Consider the following 15834-nt stretch of genomic DNA (forward strand, 5'->3'; position numbering starts at 1 on the left):
GAGGGAGGGAGGAAGGAAGGAAGGAAAGAAGGAAGGAAGGAAGGAAGGAAGGAAGGAAGGAAGGAAGGAAGGAAGGAAGGAAGGAAGGAAGGAAGGAAGGAAGGAAGGAAGGAAGGGAGAAAGAAAGGAAGAAATGGCATTGGTAGGCTTTTTTCTACTCTGGATTTGTTGGTTTTTTTAAGCCAATTGTTTATGGTCTAACAGTATTAAGTTCATGTTTGGAATAAAATAAATGAAAATGAAAAGTTTTTGAATAAGCTATCTGACCTCAATTAGAACATGAAATCAAAGTTTATGATGCCATTTTACATGCCCCAGTGACAAGGTGAAAAATTGAATATAATAAGCAAATGAATATGTATCATATTTGTGTTTAAGAATGAACATACCATAGTGTGGAGATTGGACAGCCATGCATTATGACTTTCTGAAAATTTTATTGAGTTGTATTGTTTGTTTTTTATTTGTTATTTCAAATTCTGGTACTTAATAGGAAACCACTAAGAGAAATTGCAGTATTAGCAAGAATTGCCATAGTTCAAGTACTCATTTTCTCCGTTTCTCAGTTACATGAAACTTTTTTGAATAATATTTCCATATTCTGGTGTTGTGTTTATAGGTATTTTGATAAATCAAATTATACATAATGGAGAATGAGTGGAACAATTTAACATTAAAAATATAGCTATGGTTATAACTGGCTGAAACATCTGAATTATTCTTTGGTTCTACTCCTAGAGAATAGTTACTCCTTCTCTCCTTCCCCTCACTGAGACCTCACATACATACATCCAATTTAAATTACATTATAATCCTGGGGGAAAATGCAGACATTTTCTAAAATGGGAAATTTTAATATCCTTTTCTCAGACCAAAATGACTTTTTCAGACATGGCTTTTATTTGAATCTTTAGTGCAAAACAAACTTAAGAAAATCAATGGTGATGAGTTGCTGGTTTTTTATTTTTATTTATTAGCACAGGTCTCCTAAAATCAAAGAAAGATAATTTTTGTTAAAGTTGTTTTTGGTAAAGACATGGTATGACTTTTGTGTTTTTAACCTACTTTTCAACCGTGCAATGAAACATAAATTTTGAAAAATTGGGCACAGACTGAAATATCAGGCTCTCAGTTAATCTGTGTTAGCATTTAACATTTTATGAAGTTGGAACTGGAAATCTTCTTAATGAAGGATCATTATCTTCAAATTAATTATGTAACTAGCTGCAAATAATATTTTTAAAACCGGTTCAGCAATGATTACAAATACCATCACTGTATTTGGATTTTAAAAGTCATGTAAACCTTATTGACATATCCCAGTTTAAAGTTTTCCAAACAATGAGTGAGCAGGGTTCACTAACAGCATGATAAACAATCAGGGTTCCTGCTTTGTATTTCCAGCTATTTTTGCTTTTTTGGCCTTGTAGAATCACATTCAACCTTAGGCTCTACCCATTTTCCTTTACTAAGTGAGGCAGGGTTAGGATTCATATAAGGCTGTTCTCAGGCTTCAGCAATGGGAACTATACTCTGCACAATAATTTTCATTTTATTAGGAAAAGAATAATGTATCCAAGTATCTGCCAAGTGTCTGCATGGATGTAGCTATTCTAAATACTAGTTATATCTTTGAAAGGGCACTTGAAATCTTACGAAGATAAGATGTTTTCACATTCTCTCTTCATCGTCTGGTCTAGACTTCTGCTGGTCTTTTTCAGCCTCCATTAAAGAAATGTGTGTGTGTATATACACACACACACACATATATACACATTGTATATGCATATACATACACACATGTGTATATGTGTATTGCATAATATATGTATACATGTAGGTGTGTGAGTGTATATGTGTCATGTAATATGTTTTATATATGCATATGTTATACATGCATTTGTATGTGTGTTATATGCATATGTGTATTACACACAATGCATTTTTATCTATGTGTGTATGTATGTGTTATATATAATATGTATGTGTAGATATAGATATATAGTGTGTGTGCAAATTCATACACATACAGAGTTTGAGTTTAATGGATAGAGAGCCAGCCATAACTCCCTTGTATAGAATATGTACTGCCTGTGTAACCCTAGTGCCCAAGATAAATCTTACAGACTACAAAATTGCAGAATAATTGCATTGGTTATCTGCATTGGTGATATTTGCATTGGTAGAAGGAGTTTCCTCCTTGGGAGTTCTGTACCAGGTCATAAAATGTCATGTGGTGAGATTTAGGTTATTTCTGTGGCACTTTGGTGTGCAAAGCATATATATTTATGTTCATGATATCATTTTATTTTTACATCAACACTACCATGTATGTGATGTAAGCATTATTGATCCCATTATACAGGTGAGTAGACTAAGCTCAAAGTTACAAGGCTGGTAGGAGTGGAGCTATTCCTCGAGCCCAGTTTTCTGACCCCAGGTCTGGGGTTTTTTCTGTTACATATAGCAGTGGCGCCTGTTACACATATGGTGTACTGAGTCTATGATAACTCTTAGGCTCAGATGAGTCAGGCTTTCCTCTCTTACTCCAGCTCCCATCCATCTCCCTCTTCCCATCTCCTGAGGCTACCCAAGATATGAAGGTACCTGGGACACCTCAACAGCTAGACTTAAAGGGAAGAGGTGAGAGGAATTATTGTATAGAACCATTTAAGAGTAGATTTTCTATCAAAGAATTACTTTCTCCAAAGATTCAGTCTAGATCTATCTTCATCTTTCATATTAAAAACAGTTGAAATGCTCATCCCTGGTTAAACTTTGTCTTCTCTTTGAAGTGATGTACACCCTTCTCAAAAAATCTCTCTCATTGATTGCTGTACCCAGACCCCTCATCAGAAGTCACCTGGCATGGAATGGAGGGGCAGAGGGATATACATTTAGAGAATCATTTGGAATGAAAACCCATTAAAGTTAATGAAAATTACACCTGGAAAGCTGTGAAATAATCAGTGAAATGACATCAAGAAATTGGGGAAGAACCAAAGAAGAAAGGATATTGGCCACATTAAAATTCCTGGTTGTACTTTTTGGAGCAGGCTGTGGTTGCTGGCCCAGAACAATACAAGACCAGGTCAACGTGAGCTGATTTTGGATCCTCCTAGGAGGGAGGGAGTCTTGCTCCTTTGTTCCAGGGTGACCTCTAGCTCTGTGCATCTCTCTCCTAACTGCTCATTGGTGATCCTCTGTTGTCCATTCCTAGCTCTTTCTGTCTCAGGATCTCAAAGCCTCTTCCCAGACTTTCTTATCTGTTATGCCATGAATGAATGAGTGACCATACAGAAATGGCTTCTGTGTTTATTTCAGATACATGTAATTGAAGACAGTATGTTTCCTGTTACATGTAAGGATGATGTTTATGTGTATGTTAAGCTCAAAAGTATCATTCCCCCCCCATACAGTGTCACCTTCATTATGGATAACACACACACATATGTATATGTGTGTGTAGATAAAATGTGCGTTATGTATAATATACACATATATATGCATACAATGCATATAAAATGCACATATAACATGCATTGTGTATAACACACACATATACATATGCATCATTTCAAAACCTAATATTCTTAAACCTCCCCCAGATCTCTTTATGAAAGTAACAAGTCTTCTTGGCCATCTCATAGTCAATAAAACTGAGCTATAAGTTAAGCAAACTCTCCTAGCAAAGAAAGGGAAAGGTACAAGCATTTATTAAGGACCTAATATGTATCAAAAACTATGCTAAGTACTTCACAGATATGTCAGTTAATCCTCACAACAACCCTGTGAAGGAGATGCTATTAAAATCCCCATTTTATAGTTGAGCAAAGTGAAACAGACAAAGGTCAACTGACTTGCCCAGTGTCCCACAGTTAATTCATATCTGAGGCTAGATTTACATTCAGGGTATTCTGCCTCCAGGAAGCCCAGAGCTCTAGGTGATGTGCAGTCTGGATGCCTCAATATACCCAAGGATAGGATCCAAGTTTTCTAATTCCCTTTTTGCAATTTCAGCCACCTACATTGGAACAGACAGGAATCAAAAAAGGTTTGTTTGGTATTTTTGGAGAAAACAAGTTAGAAAACGCCTCCAATTTTTCAAGCTCTAACCCTTCCTGAACTGGTGTCCCCAGTGGATTTATAGAAGGGGGAAAAGGGTCAGTTGCTTTACAGAACTATTCCCCCACCCCCATCCCACTAAGAAGAGCCACCTTCCTGGTTGGCTGGCATTCGCTTTTATGTCTGTCTTCTCATAAATAACATGACAAACAAAATCAGATATTTCCTGTAGAGAGCCAGATGGTACAAATGTCTAGTAATATTTAGAGCCTGCAGTATATAATCCTCATCAGCAACTCTAATCACCAAAGATTTATATCAGGTACCTGCAATAAATAATTAAGTATCCTAATAGAGTGGTGTATACTTCTGGAAGAAAAAAAAAACAGCTGTCTAAAAGAGCTGGGTAAAAGTACAGGCAAATGAACGTATAATGAATTATATTGGTTTCAGAAGACCTGTAACAAACAATGGAAGTACGAAAAGGGATTATAACTTGAGGGCTAATGAAAAGATTTAATATAATGTTAGCTATATTCAGAGAAAGATGCTTTTCCTTAACTCGAGAACTGAAAAGCCTGAGATGAAAGTGTCTTGGTAGGAAATGTGGTAGGATTGAACCGAAACACATAGGGCCATTCAAAAATAAAGGAAGAATCAAATGCCCAGTGTATTAATGCATTATGAAGGTCATACATGACATATTCCCCCCTAAGAAAACTGGTCCATTTGCAAAGGAGTAGGCATGATCTAAGTGCACAGAAAAGCTTGACTCCAGGTATTAACAAACAACCCAGTCAATTCTTTTAAAATAATTATATTAACTCTGAACAATGAGTTGTTTGTTTTCTAAATGATCTCTCTGAGCTTTACTTCCTCCATCTATAACAAAAGGGGGTTGGGTTAAGTGACCTCAGGTCCCTTTAGGTTTCATATATGATTTTAAGCTTATAAAACATGATTAGCTATTTGATTTGATTACACTTCTTTTAAACAATAACTTGTTCAAGTTAAAGAAACACATTGATTGCTTAACCAGATCAAATGTCAATCTGTTCTATCACATTTTGAAAAGAAAATTATTTTTAATTCTCTGCTTTTTGTATTTAATAAGAGCAAATTTGTACAAGCTTGATTTTTTTTAAAACTATTAAGCTCTTTTTTTTTTTAAAGCAATTGGGGTTAAGTAACTTGCTCAAGGTTACACAGCCAGGTGTTCTCTGGGTGGGTGCTAAGTGTCTGAGCCCGGGATTCGATTTCCAGGACATCCTGACACTGGAGCTGGTGTTCTTACTTGCCATGCTACCTGGCCACCCCTATTAAGCTCTTTTTCTCACTTGGACACATATATTCAGCAGAGGGGTCATTTTCTGCATATAGTCACTAGAATTTCTACCAGGGTAGAGTCTTACACAAAAAAGCCTTAAATTAGCAAGGCTTGGTTGAACAAAAGTTGCATTGCAGCATCAAATTCCTGAGACATATTTTGTTGCATTTACTTAAAATTAAGGATGGAAGGGTGTTCTGGCCTGTGGGTACCTATTTGTCCTAAGGGGAAAGTCAGAGATTGATGAGGTTTGAGTCAGAGGCAATCAGCAAGAAAAAATATTCCTTTTACTGGAAACAAAAATATAAAACACATAACAAACATATACATTGATAGGTGCAACTCTCTACTTTTCCCTTTTCCCAAGGCATCACCTAGGTCAGTGGCAATAGCATCCCAAAGAGAAATGAGAGGTCCTTCAGGTGTGAAGAACTAATGACCCTTTTAAATGCTGACTCATGAACAGGACATATAAAGAGACAGGTAGATAACTCAGTGGATAGAGCACTGGGCCTGGAGTCAGGAAGACCTGAGTTCAAATTTGACTCCAGATACTTATTAGCTTTGTGACCCTGGACAAGTCATTTAACTTCTGTTTGCCTTAATTCACTGGAGAAGGAAAAGGCAAATCACTCTGGTATCTTTGCCAATAAAACCCCACGGAAAGTATGGTCAGGGTCATAAGTTAGACATCACTGAAGAATAGCAACAACTTATATAGCCAATCTGAATTGATAATTTATGAAATTGGGTAATTATGAAATGGGGCAGTGTATCAGCAATGCCATATTCACAATGCCTATAGAGATTACAAATATGCTGATATAATTATCCATTAGAAAATACGTCATGTTTGCCATATGAGGAAATAAACTAGAAAATTTATTAAGATACCAAAAGACTGAGTCCCAAAACCAGAAAGTGAAAGCCATCAGAGTAGTTATGACATTGGCACAGGTAGATAAAGTAGAAAGCACCCACATTTTCAAGCCTTTAAAACAGAACAGGCTACCTCAGGCAAAGGTCCTCCTCTCCCCACGCACAGCAACCACCCAGCGTCCTGGAAGCGCACTCCCAGCAGCTCCGGCCCCTGGCAGTCCCCAGCAGGAGTCCTTAGCAGAAAGTCCCTAGCAGTTCCAACTCAAAAAGGGCTTCGTGCCGCCACTGCCTCTGCTGCTGCCGCCGTCACCACCACCGCCAGCCACCGAAGGAACGCTAGCTTGGCTTCCGCTTCCTCTTGCTCCGCCCCTTCCTGCTACGTCAGCAAGTCCAACGGGGCATGGAAGATCTTTAAATCCCATAACCCTTACAGGCAGGCACTCCTGGGAATGCCAATGATAGTAGCAGGAAGGCTGCAGTCCCACTTTAATGAGACACATAGGGTACAGAGACAAGCAGAAGAAGGGATACAGAGGCACTGGGATAGTGAAGGGAGGCAGGTTCTATGGGACAAGGAGGATAATGGGGAGGGGGAAAGGCAGAAAGTTTCAGCCCTATAATGATGGATTAGAGTTGGGAGCACTAAGAAGTATGTACCCTTAAGAAACAGAAGACTGCTGGGGTAGGGGAGCAGCAGAAGCTTGAGGTATGGTTGTTTTGGGATTTTTTTGGAGGGGGCAAAGAAAGGCAATTGGGGTTAAGTGACTTGCCCAAGGTCACACAGCTAGTGTGTCAAGTGTCTGAGGTTGAATTTGAATTCTGGTCTTCCTGACTCCAGGGCCAGTGCTCTGTTCACTTTGCCACCTAGCTGCCCCTGAGGTCTAATTTTTTAAATAAGGTTTTTGAAGGGAATGGACTGCCACTTTCAGATTAGTTTAATAGCATATCCAAGTAATTTCAAAGTTGTCAGTAAAACCTTAAAATTATCATGTCTACATATCTCAAAATCATCAACACCATTTGGTAATCTGTTGTAATGTTGAGGTCATGAATTTGCCTAGAATTCACATATCCTAGGACCTAAGGACCCTTAACGCAATGTCTAGATAGCTTTTACTGATTCAGCACATATTTGAATTTTGGTTAATACATGATACAATTTGTAAATTATGCTCTTTTGATCTTTGGGATGGTTTGTACATGAATTCCCTTTGCAATATTATTTCCTACAATTGTTCTTTTATATTGGCTAGTTATAAACTTACTATATATAGAAGTGGGGGACTAGAACAAGAAAGAATAAGCTATTAGGGTTCTACCTACATCCTTGTTCTGGGTCTCCGTGACTAAGGGCTACTAATGTGCCCTTGAATCAACAATGACGTTCAGCCTAGTCAAACTCTTAGGACTCAAGACTCAACTGTACCATGTGGCATCTTGGTTCGATAAAAATGGGTGTTTGACTCATATACATATTTTAAAACATAGTTGAAGGGCTAGAAATACTTTATATTATAGTTTCATCAACCTTTAGAACTGTTTATGACATCATTTACCTAGCATTTTGACTAAAGTATGGGTCACCTCCAGTCGTCCTGATCTGTATCTTGACACTGGACAAAGATGGCTCCAGAGGAGAAAGTGAGGCTGGTGCCTTTGCAAAGCCCTCCCTGGCTTAAATCCAGTTCATTTGCAAGTCATGACATCATCTTCCTGATGTCATGGTCCTCTTCAAGAAAGAAGGGCAAACCACAGCAACTGACTAAGGCATACTGGGTTTAAGGACCTTGTCTGGTTCACACTCTACTTATTTGAGCCTCAGTTTCCCATGTTAGTGTATACATATATCATTGGACCCTTATGTTGAAGGCCATGTACAGGAATTGGCTGACATTTGAGTAATGGAGGACACAAAACATATTCATTTACCTTATTTCCTTCATTAAATTGAGTGTCTGTATTGCTTGCATAAATTATACAGGGTATTCCTCTTAATGAAGCTTTGGTTTTAAATCAAATGTGACAACTTCAAATGGCCTGCCTAAACCTTTTATGCATTGTCTAATATCCAATAACATTTGGAAACTCTTTGAGTCTCAATGGAGACTCATACATATTCACGTTTATTCCACAATTATTTATGTCATTAATCTCGATATGGAGAACTCCTGAATCTAGCTTGAAACTCTCTAGTCACCTACTGCCAACGGCTCATGAGCTCTCTCCTCCTAAATATTTCCCTGCGTATGTCAAACTCAAGTTTCTAAAATAGATTTTGTTGTCTTCCTTGCCTTAAGCTGCCCTTCCTCCTTCCAGACTTCCCTATTTCTGTTGAAATCCTTCATGTTCATAACCTTAGAGTTATCATTGGCTCAGCCCTCGCCATCACTATGCCTCTCTCCACTCTGAACCCATAGCAACGTCCAATCAGGTGCCAGGACTGATGGATTCCGCTAACTTCTCTCCGTTCATATGACTACCACCCTGGTCCAGGCCCTTAGTATATTTCCCTTAAAGCAAGCCTCTGTGCTTTTAGTCTTTCCTCTCTCCTGCCCATCTTCTCTGTAGCTAGGTGATACAGCACTGGGCCTGGAGACAAGGACTGAGTTCAAATCCTCTCTCAGACACTTACTAGCTGTGTGAGCCTGGGTAGGTCACCTAACTTTTATCTGCCGTAGTTTCTTCAACTGTAGAATGAGGATAATAAGGGTTTTAATGATCAAATGAGATCATATCTGTTAAGGCTTAGTAAGCACTACACAAATGTTAGGTATTATAGTCTTCTTATGATACAAGTCTAACTGTTTCACTCCTTTATCCCCCAAATCCTTCAGCATCCCCCCTTTGCCTAGAAGATAGAATGTAGCCATTTTAACATGGTATTTAAAGCCTTTGACGATCTGGCCCCTACATACATCTACATCCTTACTCATGCCATTCTCTATATTCTACATTCCATCATTCACATTCTATATTCTATATTCCATGTTCTATGTTCCATTCTATATTCCATCCAGTTGGATTAGGAACCATTTCCCAAACTCAACATCTGATTATTGCAAGTCCCTTTTCCCCTTTCTGGAGTACTCAAGAAATTTTCCTTAAACATAGCTTTGTCCCGGGCTTTTTGTTGATTCCTGAATTTGTCTTCTGAGGCTCCAGGTCACGAATGCAAAAAGTCCTCTCAGCGGCTGCTCGTGGTTCTAGTGGGAGCTACCACCGAGGCCAAGGGGACGTCCACATTTCTGACCTTTGTAGAGTTACCCCCCGGTCTGTGGGAGAGGAGGGTGTGTCCCACTCCTTTGGGGTTTCATTTCCCTTTCACTCACCAGGGTCTGCCGTCTCAAAGCGCTGGTGAAGGGTGACTACTCAAACTGCTGCTAGAATCGCGATGCTCTCATATACATAGTTCCAAAGGGGCATTTTACTGAAGCAGCTAAGTAGACCAGTGACCAGAGCTCTGAGAGTCAGGAAGACCTGAGTTCAAATCCTCTCACAGATACTTACCAAGTCTGCTTCTGGACAAGTCATTTAACCTCTGTCGCAATTGGGATAATAACAAATAGCACCTATCTCCTAGGTTTGTGAGGAAATATTTATAAAGAGCTTTAGCATACTGATGGGCCCATAGTAGGTCTCATGCTTGGTTTCTTCCTTCCTAATTCAGCTCATCCCAGTACAACAGGGATGTCTAATTTTCACACTAGTTTCTTATATTTTTATATACATTTTCACACTAGTTTTTTATACCTTTAATAGTAACTTAAGTTAGATTATTCTTTGGTTCTCACCTGATAAAAGTGTCATTATATAGAGTCTGAATACTCTGCCTGGGGCTACAAACTCTGAAAGAGTCTACTGGTAGATTTCTAGGGGTCCATGAACTCAGATGAGAAAGAAAAATTATACCTTTGTTTTAACTCACCTTAGACTTCCTTTATAATCTTATGTATTTTGTTTTCTTCATTTAAAAATGTACTTCTGAGAAGGGACCACAGGCTTCATATCTGAGCCTCCTTGAAACCAAGGACTGATTCCATAAACTTAATTAACACAGTAATTAGCACATTAGTGAGTCATTAATGAGGGCTTTTTCATTCATAATCTGGAAGATTGTCTCTTTTAATTTATGAAAATAGAACTTTGATAAACTTGTGGATTAATTATTTGCACTTTTGAATATTTTGTGTGCTGGGTTAACCCTTTCTCTCCCTTTTATGAGTCCATTAGATTATAAGCATCTCCATTAGACTGTAAGTTCCTTGAGGGCAGGGATTATTTTTTGTCTCCTTTTGTATTCCCTGGCACATAGTAGATAAGTAATAAATGCTTAATGATTGATTGATCACCATGGGATATCAAGGTCTCTGTGCTTTGCAAAGGTTAGAAAGCATGGACATAGACAGCAATGACATGTTGGTAAACTGTTGTTGTTGAGTTTGTTTTTTTCAGTCATGTCCATCTCTTTGTGACCCTATTTGGGGTTTTCTTGGACTGGAGGGGTTTGCCATTTCCTTCTCCAGCTCATTTTACAGATGAGGAAACTGAGATAAAGAAGGTTAAGTGACTTGCCCAGAGTCACACACCCTAGTAAGTGTCTGAGGTTAGATTTAAACCCAGGTCCAGGCCTTCCTGACTCCAGGCTCAATTGTCTATTCACTGCACCACCTACCTGCCCACTGGCAAACTGTACTGATTCTATATATCTTGATTCTACATTCTCGTGCACTACTTTGGTCAGAAGTAAGAGGATACTGGTACCAGGATCACCAAATTCTGAGAAATCAGAGAAAGGAGCAAGGATGATCTTCCCTGGGACCTGGAAAAATACATTTTACATAAAGATATTTATGAAATACTAATAGAATGAATGTTGAATGTTGATGGGTATGTGAGCTTTCATTTATATGGTACTTTTTAAATTACGAAGTACTCTATAGGGGCGGCTAGGTGGTGCAGTGAACAGCACCAGTCCTGAAGTCTGGTGCTTCAGGGAATTAGGGTTCAAATCCCACCTCAGATACTTCCTAGCCAGCTGTGTGACCTTGGGCAAGTCATTTAACCACAATTGCCTCCAAAAAAAACAAAACAAAACAAAAAACCACAACAACAAAATACTCTATAAAAATCATCTTCCCCAATCCTTGCAACATCCTTATGAAGTAAGGAGTACTATACAAATATCATCATCTCCATTTTATGGGAGAAGCTCACTGAGATTAAGTGACTTGTCCCAAAGTAAAACAAGTTAATGGACTGCAGAGTCAGAACCTGAAACAAATTGTTGCTCTAGGTGCATCCTGCCTCTATCTGTGTGAAAAATAAGTAAGCCCCCTGCCCTGCTACAGACACACGCATTGGCTCTTCCCACATCTCTCTACATCTTTATAACAAACACTGCTGGTTTTCCTTGCTCATGGGCACTTGTAAATAGTAAGACTTTCTCCATTTGTGTATCTAGCAGAATTAGCCCTCTACAGCGCAGCAGCATTTTCTGTCTTTGATTGCTTCCGCTGGAAATGCGGTAATAGAAACCAAAATATTTTAGACTCTCTGAAGACTGCACAGTCCTCATCAAAATGATGGCTTTAAGAAAAAGCTTCCTCTAGTATGTCGCATCCAGGCAAAGCTGAATTTTTGCCTCTTTTAACTTTTTAAGGCATTATGCTTTCAAGAACCATTTATTTTCTATTGCAAAATCAACTCCATTTAAAACAATTTTGCTTCCAGCCCCTGCAAGCCTCTGATTTAATAGCTGTTCAGATAGTCAGGCTGAGAATAGCTGAGTTGTAAGTGAGCTCTATGGAAGCACAGAAAAGGCAGGTTGGGGGCGGTGGAATGGTAGGGATGGGGGGTGTCTCATAGGTAAATGGTGTCATTATCACGATGGTGCTCTGAGCATATTTTCAGATTATCTTACTACATTGAGTTGTAGTGGCAACATGATACAGAGGAAGGAGGGAAGGGAAAGAAGGGTGAGGAAAGGGAGGGAGAGAAAGAAGGAAAGGAAGGAAGGGAGGGAAAGAAGAAAGGGAGGGGGAAAGGGAATGAAGGAATGGAAAGAAAGGAAAGAAAGGAAGAATGGATGAACAGAAGGACTTATAACATATCTATTAGGTGAGATATCTAAGTGGCCTAGTAGATAGAGCACTGGGCCTGGAGTCATGAAGACTCGAGTTCAAATTTCACCTCAGACACTTACTAACTATAAGACCCTGAGCAAGTCACTTAACCACCATCTGCTTCAGTTTCCTCAAATGTAAAATGGGGATTGTAATAGCACCTATGTTGTGAGGATCAAAAAAGATAATATATTTAAAGAGGCTAGCATATAGTAGGTGCTTAATAAATGTTTATTCCCACCCTTTCCCATACCTATGATCTCATTTGATCCTTGTTGCTATTATCTCCAGTTTACAGTTGAAGAAACAGAGGGAAACGGGAGTTACATGCCTTGCTCGGGGTCACGCAGGTAGTGTCTGAGACTGTGTTGAACAGGGAGACAAAATACCTAGGTTTGAGTTCCTGCTTTGCTACTAAATGCCCAGGTAGTTTTAGACAAGTCAATTAAGGGTTCCGGGCCTCACTTTCTTCATATTTAAATGGGTATTGGACTAGTTACCATCTGGTTCAATTCAAAAGGCATTTATTAAGGAAGAAAATAAGCATTTATTAACCACCTACTCTGTGCCAGACACTTTAAAAATATAATCTCATTTAATTCTCACATCCCTGAGAGATGGGTACTATGATTATCCTCAGTCTACAGTTGAGGAAACCAAGGCTGACAAAAGTTAACTAACTTCTTTAGAGTCACACAACAAGTATCTGAAGCTAGATTTGAACTCGGGTTTTCCTGACTCCAGGGCCAGCGTTCTATTTACCAGCTACCTACATGATGTTAGGAATACCCAGACAGAATAATCAGTAGTTCTTGCTCCACAAATCTATGATTCTATAAAAAGTTGCACGTGGTTTTTAGTATAACTGGTTGTTGTAGTTCAGCATACAAAACCCTAGTCAGTCCCTTCCTCAGGAATAAGAGAAAAAGCTAACAATATAGAATGAAAGGAAAAAGGCAAAACTTTCTGACACAGAGCTATCCAAAAGTGTAATGGGCCACCTTGGGACATCCCAAGTTGGTTCCTGCTCACTCAAGGTCTTCAGGCAAAGGCTGGGTCATTAGTGAAGATAGCTGTCTTAGGAGGATCTGTCCACTACAGCTTGGCCTGGAATAGAGTTCCTATTTAACTCTGAAATTCTGGTGGCTAACTTGGGATCCAAGTAGTTAATGGTTATTTGACTAGTTAACGCTTCTGCAATTTCCCCAAGGAGGTGACAAAGGAAGGTTCTTGGCAGATCATCATTGTGGTTGTTGCTGTTGTTAATGAACTATAATATTTACAAACCCATTCTCTTACAGTGGAGAAAACTCTAATCTTTTTTTTCTTCACTATTCAAATCCTGTCTGTTCCACCTTACTAACAGAACTAGAGACTTAAATGTTGTGGCAGAGTGGAAAGGGACAAGTGTCTATAGTATATATTAAATCAAAGTTATTTTTTCCAACCTAAACAATGGAAAACTATTTTATTCATGCTGCATCAAAACTGGTGATTTTGAAAATGTTAATTGGACTTTTAAAAATAAAAGCAATGGCATTTTAATTTAAAATATATTTTAAAATTACTGTGATTGCCTTGAAATGAGGATCTTAACTTCTGATTGTGCCATATTTAAGCAAAACATTTTTTGGGGGGTGGGGAGTAATCTGGGTTACATAATTTGTTTAGGGTCATACAGCTGGTAAGTATCAGAGGCAGGATTTGAACTCCTGGCTCCAGGGGCTGTGCTCTATACACTGTGCCACCTAGCTGCCCCCCTGAGCAGAATATTTTTTTTCATATTAGATGTATTTATTTACTTTTAGTTTACAACATTAAGTTCCACAATTCCTTGAGTTCCAAATTGTCTCCTCCCCCCCCGCATATGGTGGCATGCAATCCAATATAGGTTCTACAAATGCCTTCATACTAAACATTAGTCAAGTTATAAAGAAGAATTATAAGCAATGGAATGAACAAGAAAGAAGAAACAAGACAAAAAAAAGAGAGCAGGTAGTTTGCTTCAATCTGCACTCAGACTCTGTAGTTCTTTCTCTGGATGTGGACATCTCTTTCCATCATGGGTCTTTTGGAGTTGTCTCATAACCTTGCATTGCTGAAAGGAGTCCAGTCTATCAAAGTCAGTAGTCATAGATACAATGTGTCTATAATTGTGTACAAAGTTCTCCTGGTTCTGCTCTCCTCACTCAGCATCAGTTTATCTAAGTCTCTGGGCAGAATATTTTTAAATGGTTCAATAAATATATTTGTAGAGAATGCATGGACATTTCTGTTACTACTCTCCCACCCTCACTCCCAGTAGCCCATCCTTTCACTAGCCAATAACTGTAACAATTGTCAGCCTTGTTTAGTTGCCAACGATTTCAGTCCTTGTTACCAGTCATTCTTAAGGGATGAAGAAGAGAAACTTCTTAACAATTAGCCCTCCAGAATAAGGACTTTGAAAAACTAATGTTCCATTTTGTATCACATCCCTTGCTGGTCTTTTCTGGTTACTTTGAGCTGCCATTTGTTTTATGGGGTAATGGGTTTAGAAGATTAAAGATTTTCAACACATAGATGGAAAAGCTGTTAAAAATGCAGTGTTATCTTTTCCTTCCTTGGTGGAAAGTAACTGGTTTTCTTTCTTAGTCATGCAGGGCATTTCATAAAGCAATGTGAGGAAGGGAAGTCAGGGGTTCAGAGGATGCATAGAATCTCCTGCCTGCCCAGGATTGGTAGACGGATTTATGGAGGCTGCAGTTTGAATAGGCTTGTCATGTGAAAGGCAATGCTACAAAAGTTTATGGGGCAATGACTGTTTTCATTCTTCACCTTTGCTGCTACTTCCGAGGCCTTGGTTTTCTTTCCCTAAGATGGTCACTGGAGGAAACCTTAAACCTTTGTCTGTCATTGTCAGTGACTTGGTTGAAATTGCCTGTTCATTAGCCTGGGCAATCAGAAGCTGGGAATAAAGTGTCTGCAGCATGTCACTGGAGGGTCCCCAGTCCCCCGCCAACAGATAAGAAATGTCAACAGCTTAAGCCAGTAGCCTTCCAAAATAGCATAGTTAATGAAACTGGAAATTTAGCTGCATACTGGAAATAAACTGCTGTCTTCAGTCTTCTGGGAGACTGGGCTGTCAACAGATAACTGATACTAGATAGAAACATATAAATAAGCAAATATATCTAAGCAGACATGTCTCCTAGATACCCTCAATGCATCAGAGGAGGAACATCCTTAGCTTCAATAAAGCTAGGTGAATAATTCTAAAATCCACGAAACATTTCTTAAAGATTCCAAGAAAACAGTTTTTTTTTCGATGTTGTTGGCAGTTTCCCTCAGTTTTTAAATTGAAAATCAGCACAATGAAGCAAGTCATTGTGGGTTTCCTGAATTCATTCTCCTATTCTCTCTCTCTCTCTCTTTCTCTCTCTCTCTCTCTCTCTCTCTCTC

General features: G+C 38.9%; 1 protein-coding gene across 5 annotated transcripts in view; it reads left to right on the forward strand.

Moving 5' to 3' along the window:
* SORBS2 (sorbin and SH3 domain containing 2) overlaps positions 1 to 15834 on the forward strand; it is a 276947-nt gene that overhangs the window by 29560 nt on the left and 231553 nt on the right. The gene's annotated exons all lie outside the window — the stretch shown is intronic.

This window comes from Petaurus breviceps, unplaced genomic scaffold (assembly GCF_028583685.1).
Source record: "Petaurus breviceps papuanus isolate PSGF00001 unplaced genomic scaffold, PetGlider_PUasm1.0 126, whole genome shotgun sequence".
NCBI lineage: Eukaryota > Metazoa > Chordata > Mammalia > Diprotodontia > Petauridae > Petaurus > Petaurus breviceps.